Here is a 21,832-nt window from a genome sequence, read left to right on the forward strand (position 1 = left end):
ACACTTGCAATGAGCCATGATTGTGCCACTGCACTCCAGCCTGGGTGACAAAACAAAACCCTGTCTCAAAAAAAAAAAAATGTCAGATAGCCATGTCCTCATCTACAGCCATGACTAACCAAAGATCTCTTCTGAACTCCCTCAGGTCATTGGCAGGATTCATTTCATTGTAGTTATAGGACTGAGTTCCTCATTGTCTTGCTGACTGTCAGCTCCTAGAGGCTGCTCTTAGGTCTTTGCCAGCCACGTGACCCTGTCCATCTCCACAACAGAGAATATCCTCACACCAGATTCCTTTCATCTTTCAAATCCCTCTAACTTCCTCTTCTGCAACCAGCCAGAGAAAAGTTTCTGTTTTTAAAGAGCTCCTGTGATTAGGACAAGCCCACCCAGATAATCTATCTTAAGATCAACTGATTGGTACCCTGAATTGCACCTGAAAAGTCCTTTCTGCCAGGTAAGGTAACATAATCGTGGGAGTAACACCCAGAGCTGGAGATTACAGGGGCCATATTAAAATTCCATCTGCCACAGCAATCCAAAGTCAAATCATCTTTAGCTTATGTTTAAATCTAATAAATTGTTCTCTTCCATTATTTGAAGAGCCAATAAATATTGAAGAATAAGAGTTACAATAATGGAACTTTCACCAATTAATGGCAAAGGAAAGGTGGATTTGACAATTCTCTGATTAAGGTCGATGGAGTTGATGTGTGGTGGAGAGGGCCCCTTCTCTCCTGGCTCTGCTATCATAGCCTGACATGTACATCATCTGCCAAGATTTGAAATTCTACCTGCCTCTAGGTAGATCCTCTGACCCTCTTCTACAAGGGTCAGCCTCAGATGAATCTGAGTTCCTCTTGTGAAAGGCAACAAGAAAATATTTGTGGCTGGAAATACTCTATCAGTGCCCCTATCACTACTCACTTGCTTGTGGGTTTTTTGTAAAAACAAACAAACAAAAAACAGGTTCTCACTCTGTAGCCCAGGCTGGAGTGCAGTGGCACTATCATAGCTCACTGCAGCCTTGTACTCCTGGGCTCAAGCAATCCTCCCACCTCAGCCCCCCCAAACAGCACGTACATGCCAGCACAGTCAGCTAATTTTTTTTTTTTAATAGAGACAGAGTCTCACTATGTTGCCCAAGCTGATCACAAATTCCTGGGCTGAAGCACTCCTCCTTCCTTGGCCTCCCACAATGCTATCCATGTTTTATATCAACCCCAAGGCACATAAACTGAAGAGCCCTTACCACTCCTATCTGCTTATAGGAGTGTTTTGTGGATGACCCCCTTTTTAAGGTACGTGATTTTAGGATAAAATAAAACAATATTATGTCTGTATTTAGCTATGTTTTTAATTTCAAGCTGAATTTTAAAGAATGAAGTTTAGAGAGTTATATTAGTCTTTTGGGGCTGCTAAAACAAAATACTATAATCTTGCATGTGAGATGGGTCTGGATACTATAATCTGGGTGGCTTATTAACAAAGGAAATTTATTTTTCACAGGTCTGGAGGCTGAGAAGTCCAAGATGAAGGTGCTGTCAGATCCAGCGTCTGGCGAGAGCTCACTTTCTCATAGCTGGTGCCTTTTCCCTGTGTTTTCATGTGGTTTCATCAGCTCTCTTGGGCCTCTTTTATAAGGGCACTAATCCTATTCAAGCGGGTACTGCCCTCATGACCTAGTCACCTCCCAACACACTCCACCTCTCAACACCATCAGTTTGGGGGTTATGATTTTAATATATATTTGAATGTGGGAGACAAACGTTCAGACTGAGGTAAAGGCTAGCCCATCAATGTACCTTATAAGCTCAAACAATGGGGCCACTGTTCCCGGGTATCATGAATACAGTATCCCCAAATAAAGCTTTTTAAATGCAGAAGAACTAGAAAACACTTTATTTGTTTTTATTTATTTTTTTTAAAGAAAAAGAAAGAAAATAAATAAGAATGAAGGAGAGGAAGAAAGAGGAAGAGGGAGAGAGAACAGGAGTCTTGCTTTATTGCCCAGGCTAGAATGCAGTCTAAAAATGGGTATTGAAAACCTCTTTTATGCTAATAATTGTGCTTAATAATGGAGACAAGAAGAAATGAGGGAAGAAAATAACAAACAAGCAGCCAACCAATATTTCATTTAAACCTGTGAAATGCTATACAATTATTGAGGAATGATTTACTTCACTTTTAGAGTAGGTGTGATGTGGTACTGATAAGAGTATATTTTGTGTATTTGAAGTGGAGAGCTCTATAAATGTTTATTAAGTTTAGTTGTTCCGGACCTGAGTTCAAGTCCTGGATATCCTTTTTAATTTTCTGTCTCGTTGATCTAATATTGATGTTCAAGTCTCCCACTATTATTGTGTGGGAGTCTAACTCTCTTTATAAGTCTCATGTATCTAGGTGTTCCTGTATTGAGTGCGTATGTATTTAGGATCGTTAGCTCTTCTTGTTGCATTGATCCTTTTACCATTATGTAATGTCCTTCTTTGCCTCTTTTGATCTGTGTTGCTTTAAAGTCTATTTTATCAGAGGCGAGAATTGCAACTCCTTTTTATTTATTTATTTATTTTTGCTCTCCATTTGGTTGGTACATTTTTCACCATCTCCTTTGTTTTGAGTCTTTGTGTATCCTTGCATGTGAGATGGGTCTGGATGCAGCATATCAATGGGTTTTGTCTGTGTCTTTTGATTGGGGAATTTAGTCAATTTAAATTTAATAATAATAATAATATATGTGAGTTTAATACTGCCATTTGATGCTAGCTGGCTGTTTTGCCCATTATGATGTAAATTCTTCATTATGTTATGCTCTTTACTTTTTGGTATATTTTTGGAAAGGCTAATATTGGTTGTTCCTTTCTATGTGTAGTGCTTTCAGAAGCTCTTGTAAAGCAGGCCTGGTGGTGATTAAATCTCTGAGTACTTGCTTGTTCACAAAAGATTTTATTTTCCTTCACTTGTGAAGCTGAGTTTGGCTGGATATGAAATTCTGGGTTGAAAGTTCTTTTCTTTAAGCATGTTGAATATTGGCCCCCACTCTATTCTGGCTTGTAGGGTTTCTGCTGAGAGATCTGCTGCGAGTCTGATGGGCTTCCCTTTGTGGGTAACCTGACCTTTCTCTCTGGCTGCCCTTAGTATTTTCTCCTTCATTTCAAGCCTGGTGAATCTGACGATTATGTGCCTTGGGGTTGGTCTTTTTGAGGAATATCTTTGTGGTGTTCTCTGTATTACCTGGAGTTGAATATTGTCCTGCCTTGCTAGGTTGGGAAAGTTTTCCTGAATAATATCCTGAAGAGTATTTTCCAGCTTGGATTGATTCTCTTCGTCACATTCAGGTACACCTATCAAATGCAGATTAGGTCTTTTCACAGAGTCCCATATTTCTTGGAGACTTTGCTCATTCCTTTTTATCCATTTTTCTCTAATCTTGTCTTCTCATTTTATTTCATTAAGTTGGTCTTCGACCTCTGATGTCCTGTCTTCTGCTTGGTCAATTTGGCTGTTAAAACTTGTGCTTACTTCGTGAAGTTCTCGTGTTGTGTTTTTCAGCTCCATTAATTCACTTATATTCCTCTCTAAATTGTCTATTCTCGTTAGCATTTCGTCAAACCATTTTTCAAAGTTCTTAGTTTCTTTGCACTGGGTTAGAACAAGTTCTTTTAACCCACAGAAGTTTCTTATCATCCACCTTCTGAAGCCTGCTTCTGTTAATGGAACACACTCATTCTCCATCAGGCATTGTTCTGTTGCTGATGAGGAACTGTGATCCCCTATAGAGGGAGAGGCGTTCTGATTTTGGATATTCTCAAAAGAAAACACTTTAAAGATCTAAAGTCCCAAATATATCTAATGTGGTTGATCTACATTTATTCAGTTTGAGAACATGTTGGCAAAACACAATTTAAAAATGAAAAGCATGTAGACTAGGGGTCAGGAAAACTGGATAATAGTTCTGTGTTATAAATTACCTCAGCTGACAGCTAGAATAATTAATTTAGATAGCCTCCAGGTGTTACATGCAAATGATCTGTCTCAAGTCCGAAAGTAGTGCTGCTGGATTATCAAACTCCTAGCTCTCCACACTCATTCTACTGTAGTCTTCTCCGTCAAGAAGAATGGTCTTCAGACCCAAAGAGGAGAGAATACACACGGTTAAGATGGATTGAGAACTTGAGGTAGGCGAGAAGATAGTTAAATAGCTTCTACTTTACCAGTGGAAGAAATCTGAGTTACCCCGAGTTATAAACAGTGAATCCGTATAGGTCCATAGCAACTTCAACCCCTGCCTTCTCAAGAGAAAGAATTTGACTGAGAGGCATAAAGCAGAAAAAGAGATCAAGGCAAGTTTCAGAGCAGGAATGAGTTGATTTTAAAAGGCCTTAGAACCTGAAAGAAAGGAAATTGTCCTTGGCCCATGCAGGCACATTAAGGTTAAAGAGAGAAGGTCAAGTGCCCCATTTAGCTGTGATCCTAGGACTTCTGTAAGCTCACCTCTGTGAAAGGAAACTATCTTGGGCCCCCCAAAATCGCTAAAGCAAGGACCTGCAGTAAGGAAACAATTTGAAGACTCTCAGGAGGTCTTTTGTAATTCACAAGGATTCTCCAGACTTATATTCTCTCATTAATTTTCATTCTGTTGCCTTGCCATGTAACTAGTTACAAGTCACAAAATTGTATTTATGCCTACTCCTCATTTCTCCATCTTGTCAACAAATATGTCATGAGAGACTTGATTAAGGTTCCCCAGGCACCACTGGCTTAAGCTAATATATTAATAACAACTAATATTTATTAAGCACTTTACACAGATAATTCTCAATTAATCCTCTGAACATCCCTATTAGGAAGGCAGTTTGCATATCTCCATCTTATGGATAAATAAAACTTGTGCATGTCAGAGCTCGTAAGCAGAGGGCAGGGATTCAGCCTCAGGCAGAAGAACACCAGAAACCTGTAGCCCATGCTGCTGAATAGCTAAATTAATAGCTAATACTTAAGTTACCAGGTTTGCCTACAAACCTAAGAGAGTAAAAGTGATTCTGTTGAGTCTTCACAACATTGACAGGAAAAGAGGCTCTCTGTTATCTTAAGCTCAGGGGCACCTAATTTGTGCTTCACGAGCCAGTGCTGATTGCTCCATTGTCTGCAGCTTGGCTCAGCAGCTGCATAGCTCCTCGGGCTGTGGTGGCTCCCGCAGTCTCTGCCTGTGCTGCTTCACCCCCTGCTGTGTGCTGGCATCCTGATCCTTGTGTGCCGCAAGCCCAGTATCTCCTGATACTGACACCCCCATTCTGCAAGTCTCCTGTAGCATCTCCTCTCAGCTGGGAGAGTGGGGCGCCCTGCTGGGTTCACATGGTCTCTTCTTCTCAGAGGGAGTTGTTCTTAGGCCCCTTTTCCTCCAGAGCTAAGGTTTCGCTTGTCTTCCCTTCCACTTCCACTTCTACTGGTTGCCGGGAGAGGTGTCAGAGCCCTGGTATTGGGAAGTGGTTAACTCACGGGTTGGTAAAAAGAATTTACTGACAACAGAATAGGTTTGAAAAGAAAGGTTTATTAGGAAGAACTCTGCAAAAGGGTACAGTGGAACACCTCAGCAAGCGGACTGAATTATTGCAGTGGATTTTTCCTTAGTGGTATTTATGGACCTTAAGGCAGAGCTTAGGGTTATAAAATGAGTTTCAGCTTGGTATTCCAGAGATGTATAGAAATTTTACTTTTAATAAAAGTTGAAAGAGACCTGGAACCACATGCCGACTTTAGATACTAGGGAAATTTGATTACTTCTAAATTCCTCAGATAAGGAATTTTGCCTCCAGATGATCGGTTTGATGGTCACCAGGTGGTCTTGGCTCTCCTCACTAGTGTCCCTCTTGTCCCTGACTTTCTCAGGCCCTATTTCTCTTTGTCTCTTTACCCCACACTTAGATTCATCCTTCCTCTCTCTGTGGACCCTTGTGATTACGCAGATGCAGGATTTGTTCTGTATATTCTTTCCTTATCAGTCTAGTAACCCAATCCGCACAGGAGATATGGCCAGCCAGTCTACATTTGTTCTTATTATGACTCTGTACTACTTCCAAGTCATTCAGACTTCCTTTCCTGAGCCTTCCCAAATCATCCATTTGAAAATTAGCCTTAGAATCTATCTACAGTTTATAGGACCAATGCTTGCAGTTTATAAAATTTCCAGTTTTGACAAAAATCCGAACAATATTTGCCTATTTTCAGGCCTCCAGCACAGGGAGTGAATCAAGGACTTCACTTGCAGGTGTCCACTTTCTGAGATGTTAATTCATCAAGGTCCAAGACTTAACCCCATCTAGAGAAGGTAGTGTTACAGGTAGTTAGGGATGAGGGGGCAGAAGAGGGCTCTGTCCCTCACCCACTAGAAATGTCCCTCGATGGTTGGGCAATTACTGCATTGCCTCTCTAAAAATGCTAATTCAGCAGTGCCAGGGAGAGGCCATTTCCTGATGATCCACACCTGTTAACATCAAAATGTTAATTGAATGCGCCCCAGGGAGAAGCAACTTCCTGGGCATGCCTGTTAAGAGACAAAAATGGCGAAATATAAACTGGGGGCACTCTCCACCGGAAAAGGGAAGAAAGTTTCAGATGGGGATGCATATAGCTCCCTAAACACATGGCGTGTGCTCAATTCCAAAAGGTAAGGAAAGCACTGGGCATGTGGAAAGCCCACCTTAGGGAAAGAGATGTGAACGGCGCAAATTTGAGACAGGCCTCAGTTAATTTAGAGTTTATTTTGCCAAGGTTGAGGGCACATGCCCATGACAGCCTCAGGAAGTCCTGATGACATGTGCCCAAGGTGGTCAGAACAGAGTTTGGTTTTATACATTTTAGGGAGACATGAGACATCAATCAACATATGTAAGATGAACATTGGTTTGGTCTGGAAAGGTGGGACAACTTGAAGTAGGGAGGGGGCTTCCAGGTTGTAGGTAGATAAGAGACAAATAGTTGGATTATTTTGAGTTTCTTATTAATCCTTCCAAAGAAGGCAATCAGATATGCATTTATCTCAATGAGCAGAAGGGTGACTTTGAATAGAACGGGAGGCAGGTGTGTCCGGAGCAGTTCCCAGCTTGACATTTCGCTTTAGCTTAATTCTAAGAGACAAAAAACAAACAAGCAATTCCACAGACCTTCATTTTTATATACTCCTAAAATTACTTAAGAGTAACTTGCTAAATTAGTTATTGAGGGTTTCTAAAATTTAATATTTACAATCTAACTAAAATTAGCCCATTACTAAAATTACTGAGGGAGCTATATAGCTCATCTTTCTCCAGGAAGCCTAGGAGCCGGATAATACTGAGCTATGCTGCAGCACTCCTACCACTTGGGCACACATGCGACATCCAGAAACTGCATTTTTATCACTACATCATCAAGCTTAACATGATGTAGTGATAAAATCATGTTAGGGCTTTTAAGTGCTGCGGCGTGTTACATTAACTAGTACATCACATCACATGTTAGCCAATACTCGTCATCCTCAATCACCTGATGAATGTGCTCTTTATGTCCTGGCCCTCAGGAGTGCCTGGATTTTTCGCAAGGAAGTAATCACCCTGCCCCAGGAGATTCCTTGAGTACAAGCTGCTTACTTTCCAACATTGCATGTGCCTTGGGTTCAGATCATAGGGTGGGTACTTTTTGCACTCCAGTGTCTCTCCCAGACCATAATTCATAGATTCATCTCTACTGAATAAAAATTTTCAGGTTCCTTTGAGGCTCCTGCCTTCTGGCTCTTCCATTTTGAACCTTCTCCATCCTCCCTCTAAGACCACCCCCTGCCACCCACTGCTTTATCTTCCTTCTCTTCCTTCTGATTTCTTGAGGACTTTGGCAGCTGATTCACAATCTTCCCCCTTGCCACAAGTGCTGCCATTATCCTGGGTGGTTGCAACATTCATGTGGATGACGCACTCAGACCCTAGTCACTCAGTTCGTCCCTCCCCTCAGCTCTATTTCAGAGCATGCTTAGCTAAGAGAGCCACATGGGGCATGGCCATTATGCAGTATGGCTCCATTATGAATTTCAAACTTTTTCTAACCACAATCATCCCTCCATCCATAGAGTTTCCAAGATAATTTCTCATTCTCTTCCCTTTTATTCCCAGGACTGCATAAATACCTCCAATTCCTCTGCTACAGCAATGCTTCCTTGTCTATGCTTTTCCCTTCTAATCCTGGCCCTATGGCCCCTCCTGTATCAACTCTCTAACTGTATTAGTTTCCTGTGGTTGCTGCAACAAATTACTGAAAACCTGGTAACTTAACTGAAATTGATTAACTCGTAGTTTTTTGTTTGTTTGTTTTTTTGCTTTTTTTTGAGACAGGGTCTCACTCTGTTGCAGTGGTATGATCATGTCTCACTGCAACCTCGACCTCCTAAGCTCAAGTGATCCTCCTACCTCAGCCTCCCAAGTAGCTGGGACTACAGGTGTATGCCACCACACTCAGCTAATTTTTCTTATTTGTGATAGAGATGGGGTCTCTCTATGTTGCCCAGGCTGGTCTCAAACTTCTGGGCTCAAGTGATCCTCCAACTTCAGTCTCCCAAACTGCTGGGATTACAGGCATGAACCACTGCACGCTGCTTCTCTCACAGTTCTAGAGGCAGAAGTCAGAAATCAAGATGTCAGCAGGGCCACACTCTCTCCAGAGGCTTAGTAGAGAATCTCTTCCATCCCTCTCTCCTAGTAATAGTTTCCAGCGGAGAGAGGCATGGAACATATTGGTTCCAAGACTTCCTTTACTTGTAGCTGTATCACTCTGATCTCTGTCTCCATCTGATACGGTTTGGATCAGTGTCCCTGCCCATATCTCACATCGAATTGTAAATCCCTAATGTTGGAGGCGGGGCCTGGTGGGAGATGATTAGGTCATGGAAATGGTTTCTCACGAACGGTTTAGCACCATCCCCTTGGTGATGTTCCTGTGACAGTGAGTTATCGTGAAATCTGATTGTTTAAAAGTCTGTGACACCTCTCACCTACTCTCTCTTGCTGCTACTCCAGCCATGTAATGTGTTGCTTCCCCTTCACTTTCCAGCATGATTGTAAGTTTTCTGGGGCCTCCCAAGAAGCCAGGCAGATGCCAGCATCATGCTTCCTAGCCAGCCTTTGGAGCCATGAGGTAATTAAACCTCTTTTCTTTATAAACTGCCCAGTCTCTATTATTTCTTTTCGTTTTATTTTCTTTGAGACAGGGTCTGACTTTGTCACACAAGCTGGAGTGCAGTGGTGCAATCTTGACTCACTGCAGCCTTTGCCTCCCCAGCTCAAGTGATCCTCTCACTTCAGCCCCCATAGTGGCTGAGACCACAGGCATGCACCACAACACCCAGATATATTTTTTTGGCAGAGACAGGATCTCGCAATGTTGTCCAGGCTGGTCTGGAACTACTAGACTCAAGTGATCTGCCCACCTGAGTCTCTCAAAGTGCTGGGATTACAGGAATGAGCCACCACACCTGGCCCCTCAGGCATTTCTTTATCGCAGTGTAAGAACACACTAATACACCATCTTCACATGGCCTTCTCTTCTACCTGTGTATTATAAAGCTCCCTCTGCCTCCCTCTTATAAGGATACATGTGACGAACCTTACAGCCCATCTGGATAATCCAGGATAAGCATCTCCTTTTAAGTTCCTTAACTTAATTATACCTTTTGCCAAACAAAGTGATTTATTCCTTTGCTATATAAAGTAATAGTCACAAGTTTCAGGGATTAGGAAGTGAACATATTTTTAGGGAGCCATTTTTTTTTATGCCAACCATAGTCATCAGTATTCTCAGCCTCCTTGCCTTCCTGGCCCTCCTCTGCTCCCTGACCAGAAAAGTGTTGACTTTCTTCTCTGCCACACCTGGGCCACTGATTGCTGCTGAACCATACCACACACTCTCATAGATAGATACCACTATAAATTCAATCTCCAATCCAGAAAATCAGATCTGTCACTTCCCTTCTGGATTAGGCCGCACTATTGAGTCAAGTCCAGGGACATAGATGAGCATGAAAGAGGACTTAGATTTAGTTTGAAGTTGTTTTTACTTTGATGCATCCAAACAAGAAATGCAAGAGATACATACAATGCCAATCGGATGTTGTGGGCACATTCCTGCATCCTTCCTTTTTGCTCATGGAGGTATACCAGAAGTTTTGTGGTGTCAGCCACTCATGTGGAGGGAAGAGGGCTGGAGTACCAAGGAAAGGCTGGTTGCCTTTCCTTATGTTCAGTGAGGTCAGCACCCAAAACAACTTACATTACTGCTAAAAGTTGTGTGAGGAAGCTCCTTGGGAAGCCATGGCACCAGGCCTAATGTGCGGGTTCTGAGACTTGTATTCCCTGCTGTGCCAGCACAGGGGTCTGGGAGCTTTCCATTTTGGCCTTCTAGAGGTTTTCATGTCTGCTTAGAATACAAAGAGTCTCTAGTGATTTCCCATGTGCTAAGAATAAAATCCAAACCCCTTGTATAACTCCATTACATTCCTCTGAAGCCACTTCTTTCATCTCTTAGCACTCCCCACCAGTAACACTCAAATGCTTGAGGTCCCCCCAGGTATTCATTTTTCTCTCTTGCCTCTGAATCTTGGTGCTTATTAGTCTCCCTGCCTGGAATGTTCTTCTCCACCTCCTCCCCTGACTTACTCCCATCACTCATCAGGAGCCAGGCCCAGCTCCACATCCTCCCAGAGGCCTCCACACAGCCTCTGAATCTTCCTCCAGTCCCACCAGCACCACCACAACCCCTGACTGCTTTAGGTCCCCTCTTCTGACTACATCACCCTACACTTTTCTCTGCCATAGCCTTTTTCTTTCTATTTTCCACTTCATCATATTTATAGTACTCTTTCCTGTTACACTATAGGATCCTGTAGGCAGATGTATACATCCCCAGTGCCTAGCACAGCACCTGACATTATAGTGAGTGCTCAATAAATAATGTATGAATTAATTAGTATATTTCATCTATACAAATCACCTGTGGTATTTAGGAGCTAGAGGTGTTCATTATTCACAGAAAATATCAGGAATGAGGAAGGTATTTCCCCCCGGCTATTCCCTGCACTGGTCAGGCTGGCCATGATGTTCCATGTGTGTGCACCATTATCAGGAAGGAAATGGATACTGGATCATGTCTGGTGAAGCCCAAACAGAAAAGCAAGGGCTGGAAACCATGAAAGATGAGGAATAGCTGGAGAAACTGTTGATGTTTATCTTGGAGAAGATTCGGGTGCTGCCTATAGGAAGGCAATCTTCCAGTCCTTGAGACAATGCCATGTGGCTCCAATGGAACTGATCTACCAGTCAAAACCAGCCTCAGAATGGAATGGGCTACTTTGGAAGAGAGGGATTCATGTGCCTGAACATGCAGGAATTACTCAGGGTTGTAAAAGAGTTGTCAGCATCACATGAGCAAGTCAGGAGATATTTTCTGCAGACTCTCCAACTCTAATGTTCTAAGGTTCAAATTAATTAGCATGCCGGGCACTTCAGTGCTTAGCAGTTCTGGAACATCCACAGCTCTATTGTGCTGTGTGGGAGTGCAGAGCATTGACAAATGCAGTCCTGGCCAAGCCAATCTCTGCTAGTTGAGCGGAGACAATTCCAGCCAAATCTTTCAGCATGATTGGATTTCTTCTCCCTTCCAACTATCTGTCAGTGATTACAAAATTGTATGTTTTGCTTTGTAAGACTTGTGACAAACTGATTTAAGGATGATTCTAAAAACAAAGAGCAACCACTTATTTTCAGTTCTTCAGAAGCCGTAGAGTAGGATTCTGGACACTTCCTGAGCTGGTATCATGGGTTCTTGTTTGTAAATAACATCGTCATTATTCTTCAGCTGACACTTTGATTTATGGCTCTTAATATCTTTGAAGTAATGCGCTTGGTAATTGTAGTCACTCTATTGATTTTCAGAAAGCTACTTTATTCACTATGAAGCCACCCCAAGGCCAGTGAATCATGCACTCTTGATGTCTAGCTGCCCAGCCAGTAACGTGAATATTTAAATAGGGCTGATTCCACTATTTGGACAACATTTACTCTGGAACAATATCTTTAACTACCCAAATGAATCTATCCATTAGAGAACTGTGTTGCTAATCGATTCACTGAACCTTCCTTTAACTATCTCTAGTGTTTTATGTATGTCCAAGATGTCCACATAAAAAATCACATGGAGCAAGGAAAGAATTCCTTCCTTTCTGGAAAACACACACAATTAATAATTATTATTTTATGAAAGAGAATTCACAATTGCTAAGAAAATGATAGAAGCAAACACTAAAATTTTAATCTCTTTCTGATAGAAGCTGTAGTCTCTGTGGAGGCAAGTTTTCCTGGAGGATTTCTGAGGTTTTAAGCTGCTGATTTTGGTCTCCTTTTATCCATGTATATGTTTCCCTCTGAGGCCTATAAACAGCTTTTAGAAGTGGTTAATTTACTCATGCCTAACAGGCCTCATGTATTTGCTGCTCTCTGCCCTGTAATTTGTTTGCTCATCATCATTAATATTCAAAACACAGCTTAAAGGACTGGGCAGAGCAGGTCACTGGTCAATACTGCTAAGAGGAGATAACTGGGTTCCCCTGTTTAGGCTGCAGAAGTCTTGTCCAGGTTAGGCATTTCCCGGTCTCTGCAGCTTTGCCCTAAGTGTGCTGATTTATTTTGCTGTGAAATGCCATGGATTGGGAGTCAGAGGATGAGGGTTGCTGCCTATCCTGCCACTGACCAGGTGGGTGAAAATATTCAAGCTGAAACTTCCCTAAACTTTTACCTCGTCTCTGTAAAATAGGTAATGATTCTTCTATCTACCTATCCAAAATATTATGAGAATCAAGTAATACAGATAAGCAAAAGCACTCCATAAGTCATAAGTCACTGATCAAACATATAGTCATGTATTTATCATATGAGATGACTGCGAGGAAATACTTCATACTGTTCATGGTAGGTAAAGAAAAAGGAAGGACACATATATAGGTGAGAAGAAATTTCACACATAGCCCATACAGGCCTGTATTAAGTTTGCAGGGATTTTATGTAATTTAAATCTGTACCAGTCCAATACAGGACCTTCATAAGCACGGAATTAGATAAAGTTCCTCCAGATTGTTTGAAAGACAAATACGTGAATTCGTACCCAACTACATACAAGCAACAACATACAAGAAGCAGGATTGAGACCAGGCATGTTCTCCAGAGGAATGTAACAGTCTTATCCCATTGTGTGTAGTTGTCTTGTTTACTTGTTTATTTCTCACACTAGGCTGTGAATTCTATGGGAGCAATGACAGTGTCTCTTTTCCTCATCCTTAGTTCCTAACAAGTGTAGTTTCCTGGGCTACCTGTGAACCAAATCACCTGACTATGTAATGCAACAAAATCACTCACTCATTATGTTAAGTGAAATAAGCCAGGCACAAAAAGACAAACTTCACATGTTCTCACTTATTTATGGGATCTAAAAATCAAAACAATTGAACTCATAGAGAGAGTAGAAGCATGGTTACCAGAGACTGAGAAGGGTTGTGGGGGAATAGAGAGGAGGTGAGAAGAGTTAATGGGTGCAAAAAAGATAGAATGAGTAAGACATATTATTCAATAGCACAATAGGGTGACTACAGTCAATAATAATTATACATTTTAAATAACAAGAGTGTAATTGGATTATAACTCAAAGGATAAATTTTTGAGGGGATGGATACCCCATTCTCCATGATGTGCTTATTTCACATTGCATGCCTGTATTAAAACATCTCATGTATACCGTAAATATATGTATTATGTACTCACAAAAATTAAAAATAAGTAAATAAAAAGGCAAAGAGAAAAATGTATGGAAGTGCTTTGTAAATTACAAGAGTTATACCAATTACAGGAGCAGCTGGAGAAGCAGCCATATTTTTAATTAATGTAGTGGCTGCCTGAGCCCTCAGAGGCAGGCTGGCAGAGAAAAACAAATTCTAACTGCAGCCCCCGTGTGCAGCGGGCCAATAGACTGAGATGCCCTAGCTTACAGCTGCGTGACTGCACCTGCAAACTTCTCCCATGCATACATCCTCCTCTTGAGTCTCTGTATTAAAAACTGAACTCTTCTCATTAGCATTTCATTATGAAGATGGGATTCAAACCTATCATAACATTAACAATATGTATATAACTACTATTTGCCATATGCTTTATATATATTATCTGCTTGACTCCTTGAAAGAACTTTATTGTCATCTTCATTCTTTTTACAGAAGAAACAAAGGCATGTAGTGATTAAGAAGTTGCTCAAAATCACACTTTTAGTAGGTAGCAATGTCAGGGTTTGAAGCTGAGCAACATTTCATTTAAAAAAATAAAAGTTAGACTGTGGCTACATACAGAAGAAATATAAATGTGGTCTTGATAGTATTCATCCCAGTTTAGGAAATCATTGATATGCATTCACATAAGAAAATTACTAGAGAGCCCATTATGAGTTTTGCAACTAGGATGTGATACTGAGTGCAGGAAATTACTGGAATGTGAGTCTCTAGATGAGGTGAGCTAGGAGTTGAAAACTGATTGACTATTTCTCCAGGAAAAAAACTGCAAGCTCTTCTACTGCTAGATATAAAAATACAGAGCTTTCAAATCTCCTAGGTATATTACCATATCTAATTAGGTTTCTTGAGAATGACTAAAAGTACTGACACATTTTCTTTTCTTCTAAAGGGCAAGTTTTTATCCATCATCACTGATTAATACCCAGAGGCATTTTTTCATAGCCCCAGCCAGCAGTCAGTGTCAGCAACCCAGGTGGAAAGAGGCTGGGAATATAATTTCCTGACCCAGAACAATGGAGATAAGCCTAGAAGATGGGATGGAGTAAGAGATGGACCCAAGATTAGATCATCCCAATGACAGAGCAAGAAATACATAGGAAAGTTTTTAAATGGCCAAGTAGAGATGGCAGTTTTCCCTTCTCTGAAATATCATTGAAAAGCAATAAAGAGGCCATGTGTGGTGGCTCATACCTGCAATCCCAGCACTTTGGGAGACCAAGGCAGTGAGATCACTTGAGGTCAGGGGTTCAAGACCAGCCTGGCCAACATGGCAAAACTCCATCTCTACTAAAAATACAAAAATTGGTAGGGCATGGTGGTGCATGCCTGTAATCACAGCTATTCGGAAGGGTGAGGCACAAGAATCACTTGAACCTGGAAGGTGGAGGTTGCAGTGAGCCGAGATCACACCACTGCACTCCAGCTTGAGCAACAAAGCCAGACTCTGTCTCAAAAAGAAAAGAAAAGTAATTAAGAGGTATGAGAAATGTAACAGAAATGTAACCTCTATCCTCAATTAAACTAAGATGTGTATATTACCCCCAAACTATAGTATTACAGGAAAAAATGTCAGATGTGGTGAAACTCAAGATGGGTACTAGAAGATGCTGAACAGAGCATAGTTCTCTAAAGTAAGTGACACTCTCTGAGGGCAAAATCAACAATCCTTTGTATGCAATAACAGAAGGATTTATATGAGAGAGTGGTAGGAGCTTACCTAGACCCTACTTAGCACAAAGGAAAATTAGAGAAGATGTGGATGAATACAGAATCATTTTGGATAAGCTATAAATGTAGATAGTTGTTGGTCAGGAGACAGGATGGAGAAGACATACCGCATCAGAAACCATGCAGCTGCCAGTATCAACTAAGTAGAGAGAAACTGAAACCAAAGCAATTCACACACATCTATGACCCTATAATACGAGGAGAATACTGAAACACAGAACCATGATTCTCCTTATAGGGTCATAGGTTGCCATAAGACTAATGAAAATAGTGAGGAAACATATTTGCAGGAATTCAAAAATCTATGAAGAGACAACTCTTACTATAAAATGAGGGCTCAGAGCAGAGATGCAAGAACTCAAATAAAACATGGGAGGACAATGGGAGCAGCAGCATTCAAGAAGCAAGAGAAAAACAAAATAGTTACCAAAGTGAAGGCCACACCAAGACCAGTCCAAAAGATAATAGACATTGCTAAAACCACCTAAGGCATAGATAGAGGACAGAATTAAGAAAAATAAGCAAATAAAATGGAAATAAATAGTGTAAAAGAATTTATTTTACTTTAGGTGCATACTATATCTGGCATTTCTCCCCATGTTATCCCTCCCCAGCCCCCACTGTCTCTCCCCTATCCCCGCAACTGCCCCAGTGTGTGATGTTCCTCTTCCTGAGTCCATGTGTTCTCGTTGTTCAACACCCACCTATGAGTGAGAACATATGGTGTTTGGCTTTCTGTTCTTGTGTCAGTTTGCCGAGAATGATGGTTTCCAGATTCATCCAAGTCCCTACAAAGGACACGAACTCATTGTTTTTATGGCTGTGTAGTATTCCATGGTGTATATGTACCACATTTATTTTGTCCAGTCTATCATTGATGGGCATTTGGGTTGGTTCCAGGTCTTTGCTATCGTATACAGGACTGCAATGAACATATGTGTGCATGCATCTTTATAGTAGAATGATTTATAGTTCTTTGGGTCTATGCCCAGTAATGGGATTGCTGGGTCAAATGGAATTTCTATTTCTAGATCCTTGAGAAATCGCCACACTGTCTTCCACAATGGTTGAACTAATTTACACTCCCACCAACTGTGTAAAATTTTTCCTATTTCTCCACATCCTCTCCAGCATCTGTTGTCTCCAGATTTTTTAATGATCACCATTCTAACTGACGTGAGATGATAGCTCAGTGTGGTTTTGATTTGCATTTCTCTAATTTCTAATTTGATTTGCATTTTTCTAATTTCTCTTCTGTACAGAAGCTCTGGAGTTTAATTAGATCCCATTTGTCTATCTTGCCTTTTATTGCCATTGCTTTTGGTGTTTTAGTCATGAAGTCCTTGCCTATGCCTATGTCCTGGATGGTTTTGCCTATATTTTCTTCTAGTGTTTTTATGGTGTCAGGTTTTATGTTTAAATCTTTGATCCATCTGGAGTTAATTTTAGTGTAAGGTGACAGGTAGGAGTCCAGTTTCTGCTTTCTGCACATTGCTAGCCAGTTTTCCCAACACCATTTATTAAACATGGAGTCATTTACCCATTGCTTGTTTTTGCCGGGTTTGTCAAAGATCAGGTGGTTGTAGATGTGTGGTGTTTCTTCTGGAGTCTCTGTTCTGCTCCATTGGTCTATGTCTCTATTTTGGTACCAGTACTATGCTGTTTTGATTACTGTATCCTTGTAGGATAGTTTGAAGTCTGGCAGTGTGATACCTCTGGCTTTGTTCTTTTTGCTTAGGATTGTCTTGGCTATGTGGGGTCTTTTGTGATTCCATATGAAGTTTAAAGTGGTTTTTTCCAGTTCTGTGAAGAAGGTCATTGGTAGCTTGATGGGGATAGCATTGAATCTATAGATTACTTTGGGCAGTATGGCCATTTTCATGATATTGATTCTTCCTAACCATGAGCATGGAATGTTTTTCCATCTGTTTGTATCCTCTCTTATTTCCTTGAGCAGTGGTTTCTAGTTCTCCTTGAAGAGGCCCTTTACATCCTTTGTTAGTTGTATTCCTAGGTATTTTATTTTCTTTGTAACAATTGTGAATGGGATTTCACTCTTGGTTTGACTCTCTGTTTGTCTGTTATTGGTATATAGGAATGCTTGTGATTTCTGCACATTGATTTTTTATCCTGAGATTTTGCTGAAGTTGCCTACTAGCTTGAGAAGATTTTGGGCTGAGATGATGGGGTCTTCTAGATATATAGTCATGTCATCTGCAAATAGAGACAGTTTGACTTCCTCCTTTCCTAATTGAATACCCTTTATTTCTTTTTCTTGCCTGATTGCTCTGGCTAGAACTTCCAATACTATGTTGAATAGGAGTGATGAGAGAGGGCATCCTTGTCTGGTGCCTGATTTCAAAGGGAATTCTTCCAGATTTTGCCCATTCAGTATGATATTGGCTGTACATTTGTCATATATTGCTTTTATCATTTTATGATACTTTCTGTAAATAACTATTGAGAATTTTTAGCATGAAGGGCTGTTGAATTTATCGAAGGCCTTCTCTGCATCAATTGAGATAATCATGTGGTTTTTGTCTTTGGTTCTATGTATGTGATGGATTACATTTATGGATTTGCATATATTGAACCAGCCTTGCATCCCTGGGATGAAGCCTACTTGGTCGTGATGGATAAGCTTCTTGATGTGCTGTTGCAATCTGTTTGCCAGTATTTTATTGAAGATTTTTGTGTCAATGTTCATCATGGATATTGGTCTGAGGTTTTCTTTTTTAGTTGAGTCTGGTTTTGGTATCAGGATGATATTGGTTTCGTAAAATGAATTAGGGAGGATTCCCTCCTTTTGTATTGTTTGATACAGTTTCAGAAGGAATGAACCAGCTCCTCTTTGTACGTCTGGTAGAATTTGGCCGTGAACCCGTCTGGACCTGGACTTTTTTTGGTTGATAGGCTATTGATTGCAGCCTCTACTTCAGCCCTTGTTAATGGTCTATTCAGGGTTTTAACTTCCTCCTGGTTGAGTCTTGGTAGAGTACAAGCGTCTAGGAATTTATCCATTTCTTCCTGGTTTATTGGTTTATGTGAGTAGAGCTGTTTGTAGTAATCTCTGATGGTAGTTTGTATTTCTGTGGGATCAGTGGTGAATCCACTTTATTGCTTCTTTTTGCATCTATTTGATTCTTCTCTCTTTCCTTTTTTATTAATCTGGCTAGCGGTCTATTTTGTTGATCATTTCAAAAAACCAGCTCCTGGACTTATTGATTTTTTGAAGGGTTTTTTGTGTCTCTATTTCCTTCAGTTCTGCTCTAATCTTAGTTATTTCTTGTCTTCTGCTAGCTTTTGAGTTTTTTTTTTTTTATCTTGCTCCTCTAGTTCTTTCCATTTGATGATAGGGTGTCAATTTTAAATTTTTCCTCTCTTCTCTGGTGGGCATTTATTGCTATAAATTTCCCTCTTGACACTGCTTTGAAGGTGTCCCGGTGATTCTGGTAAGTTGTGTCTTCATTCTGGTTGTTTCTGAAGAACATCTTTTTTTCTGCCTCCATTTCATTGTTTATCCAGTCAACACTCAGAAACAAGTTGTTCGGTTTCCAAGTGGTTGTGTGGGTTTGAGTGTGTTTCTTGATCCTGAGTTCTAGTCTGATTGCACTATGGTCTGATAGACTGTTTGTTATGATTTCTGTTCTTTTGCATTTGCTGAGGAGTGATTTGCTTCCAATGATGTGATCAATTTTAGAGTAAGTGCAATGTGGTGCTGAGAAAAATGTATATTCTGTGGATTTGGGGTGGAACATTCTGTATATGTCTATTAGGTCCACTTGGTCCAGCTCTGCATTCAAGTCCTGGATATTTTTGTTAATTTTCTGTCTCATTGATCTGTCTAATATTGACAGTGGAGTGTTGAAGTCTCCCACTATTATTGTGTGGGAGTCTAAATCTCGTTTTAGATTATTAAGAATTTGCTTTATGTATCTGGGTGCTCCTGTGTTGGGGGTGTATATATTTAGGATAGTTAGCTCCTCCAGTTGGATTGATCCTTTTACCATTATGTAGTGTCCTTCTTTGTCTCTTTTGATCTTTGTTGGTTTGAAGTCCATTTTATCAGAGACTAGAATTGCAACCCCTGCTTTTTATTTTTTTGTTTTCCGTTTGCTTGTAAATCTTTTCCCATCCCTTTATTTTGAGTCTATGTGTGTCTTTGTATGAGAGATGGGTTTCCTGAATAGAGCACGCTGATGGGTTCTGTCTTTTTATCCAGTTTTCCAGTCTGTGTCTTTTGATTGGGGCGTTTAGGCCATTTACATTCTATGTTAATATTGTTATCTGTGAATTTGATTCTGACATTTTGTTACTGGCTGATTTTCTTTCCCATTAGTTGACTCATTTTCTTCATTGCATTTTTGGTCTTTGCCAACTGGTTTGCTTTTGCAGTGCCTGGTACTTGTTCCTTTTCTTGCTTAGTGTTTCTTTCAGGAGCTCTTTTAGGGCAGGTCTGGTGGTGACAATATCTCTCAATAATTGCTTGTCCATAATGGATTTTATTTCTCCTTCACTTAGGAAGCTTAGTTTGGCTGGATATGAGATTCTGGGTTGAAAGTTCTTTTCTTTAAAGATGTTGAATATTGGCCCCCACTCTCTTCTGGTTTGTAGGGTTTTTGCCGAGAGAGCTGCTGTGAGTCTGATGGGCTTCCCCCTGTGGGTGACCTCACCTTTCTCTCTCACTGCCCTTAGCATTTTTTCCTTCATTTCAACCCTGGTGAATTTGACGATTATGTGCCTTGGGGCTGCTCTTCTTGAGGAATATCTTTGTGGAGTTCTCTCTTGAATTTGAAATTTGCACTGCCTTGTGAGGCTTGGGAGTTTCTCCTGGATAATATCCTGGATTGTGTTTTCCAGCTTGGATTCATTCTCCCCATCATATTCAGGTACACCAAGCAAGTGTAGATTAGGTCTTTTCACATAATCCCATATTTCTTGGAGGCTTTGTTCATTTCTTTCCACTCTTTTTTTCTCTTCTCAAGAGAAAAAAAGATCCCCTGTTCTGTTCTTGCCTTATCTTTTTATTTCATTGAGTTGATCTTCAATCTCTGATATCCTTTCTTCTACTTGATTGATTTGGCTATTAAAAGTTGTGTTTGCTTCACATAGTTCTTGTGCTGTGTTTTTCAACTCCATCAAGTCGTTTATGTTGTTCTCTAAACTGATTATTCTAGTTAGCATTTCGTCTAACCTTTTTTCAATGTTTTTGGTTTCTTTGCATTGAGTTAGAACGTGTTCCTTTAGCTCAGAAAAGTTTGTTATTATCTACCTTCTGAAGCCTGTTTCTGTCAATTCATCACACTCCTCGGTCAAGTTGTGATCCTGTGTTGTTGAGGAGTTGTGATCCCTTTAAGGAGAAGAGGTGTTCTGGTCTTTGATGGTTTCATCTTTTTTGCACTGTTTTTTTCCCGTCTTTGTGGATTTACCTGGCTGTGTTGTCAGGGAGCTGCTTGATGAGGTTGCTTGTCTACCTGTGGAGGCGCTACTGGGTTTCTAGGGACTCCTCCAGGTTACTAGGGAAGCTTCCTGTGTCTCTTTCGTTTATACTGGGAGATTAGGCCCACCTCTTCTGCTGACCTGTAGGCACTGCTGAGTTGTCAAGAAAGCCATCCCGTTGTTATCTAGGCTTCCTGTGTTTTTTGTTAAAACATGTATCCCAGTCCCACCCCTCTAATGTGGGTTGTGCCCTTCCTCCACTGGGCTGGATCATTCAGGGTTCATCTCAGACTGTGGCACTGGCTTCGCAACCCACTAGAGTCAGAGCTTCAGCCCTCTGGGGTTTGTGGAAGAGGTTAGGAACCTGCCCAGCCATACCAGGCCTTCTCCCCCTTTCAGCTTCCTCTCTCTCCGGCCATGGGGTAGAGGCCCGCCCAGCTGCTCCTGCTGACAGCTCCCTGTCTCTCCGGGAGGAGGGAGAGGGTGATAGCTCAGTCTGCAGGTTCTTACTCAACTCTGCGCTTGTAATTCCTGGTGCTTGACTGGCAAAGATCCCCTGTTCTGTGTATTGCTGAGGCTTTGGGGGAAGTGCTGTATCTGGACAGGAGTGCCGGAGGGGAGCCTCTGACTTGCCAGCCAGATGCACTTTCTGGGTGAAGCAGCACCCCTCCCCACCTCGGTCTGCCCTGAGTGGGCTTTGCTGACCATCGGACCAGACCCGTTGAAATGCACCTGGTACCTCGGTTGGAGCTAGGAGATCTCTGGATTTCTGTGTCTCTCTTGCTGGGTGTTGTGCACTCGAGTTGTGTCTAA

The sequence above is a fragment of the Cebus imitator genome, unplaced genomic scaffold, assembly GCF_001604975.1.
Source record: "Cebus imitator isolate Cc_AM_T3 unplaced genomic scaffold, Cebus_imitator-1.0 Scaffold218, whole genome shotgun sequence".
NCBI classification, from domain to species: domain Eukaryota; kingdom Metazoa; phylum Chordata; class Mammalia; order Primates; family Cebidae; genus Cebus; species Cebus imitator.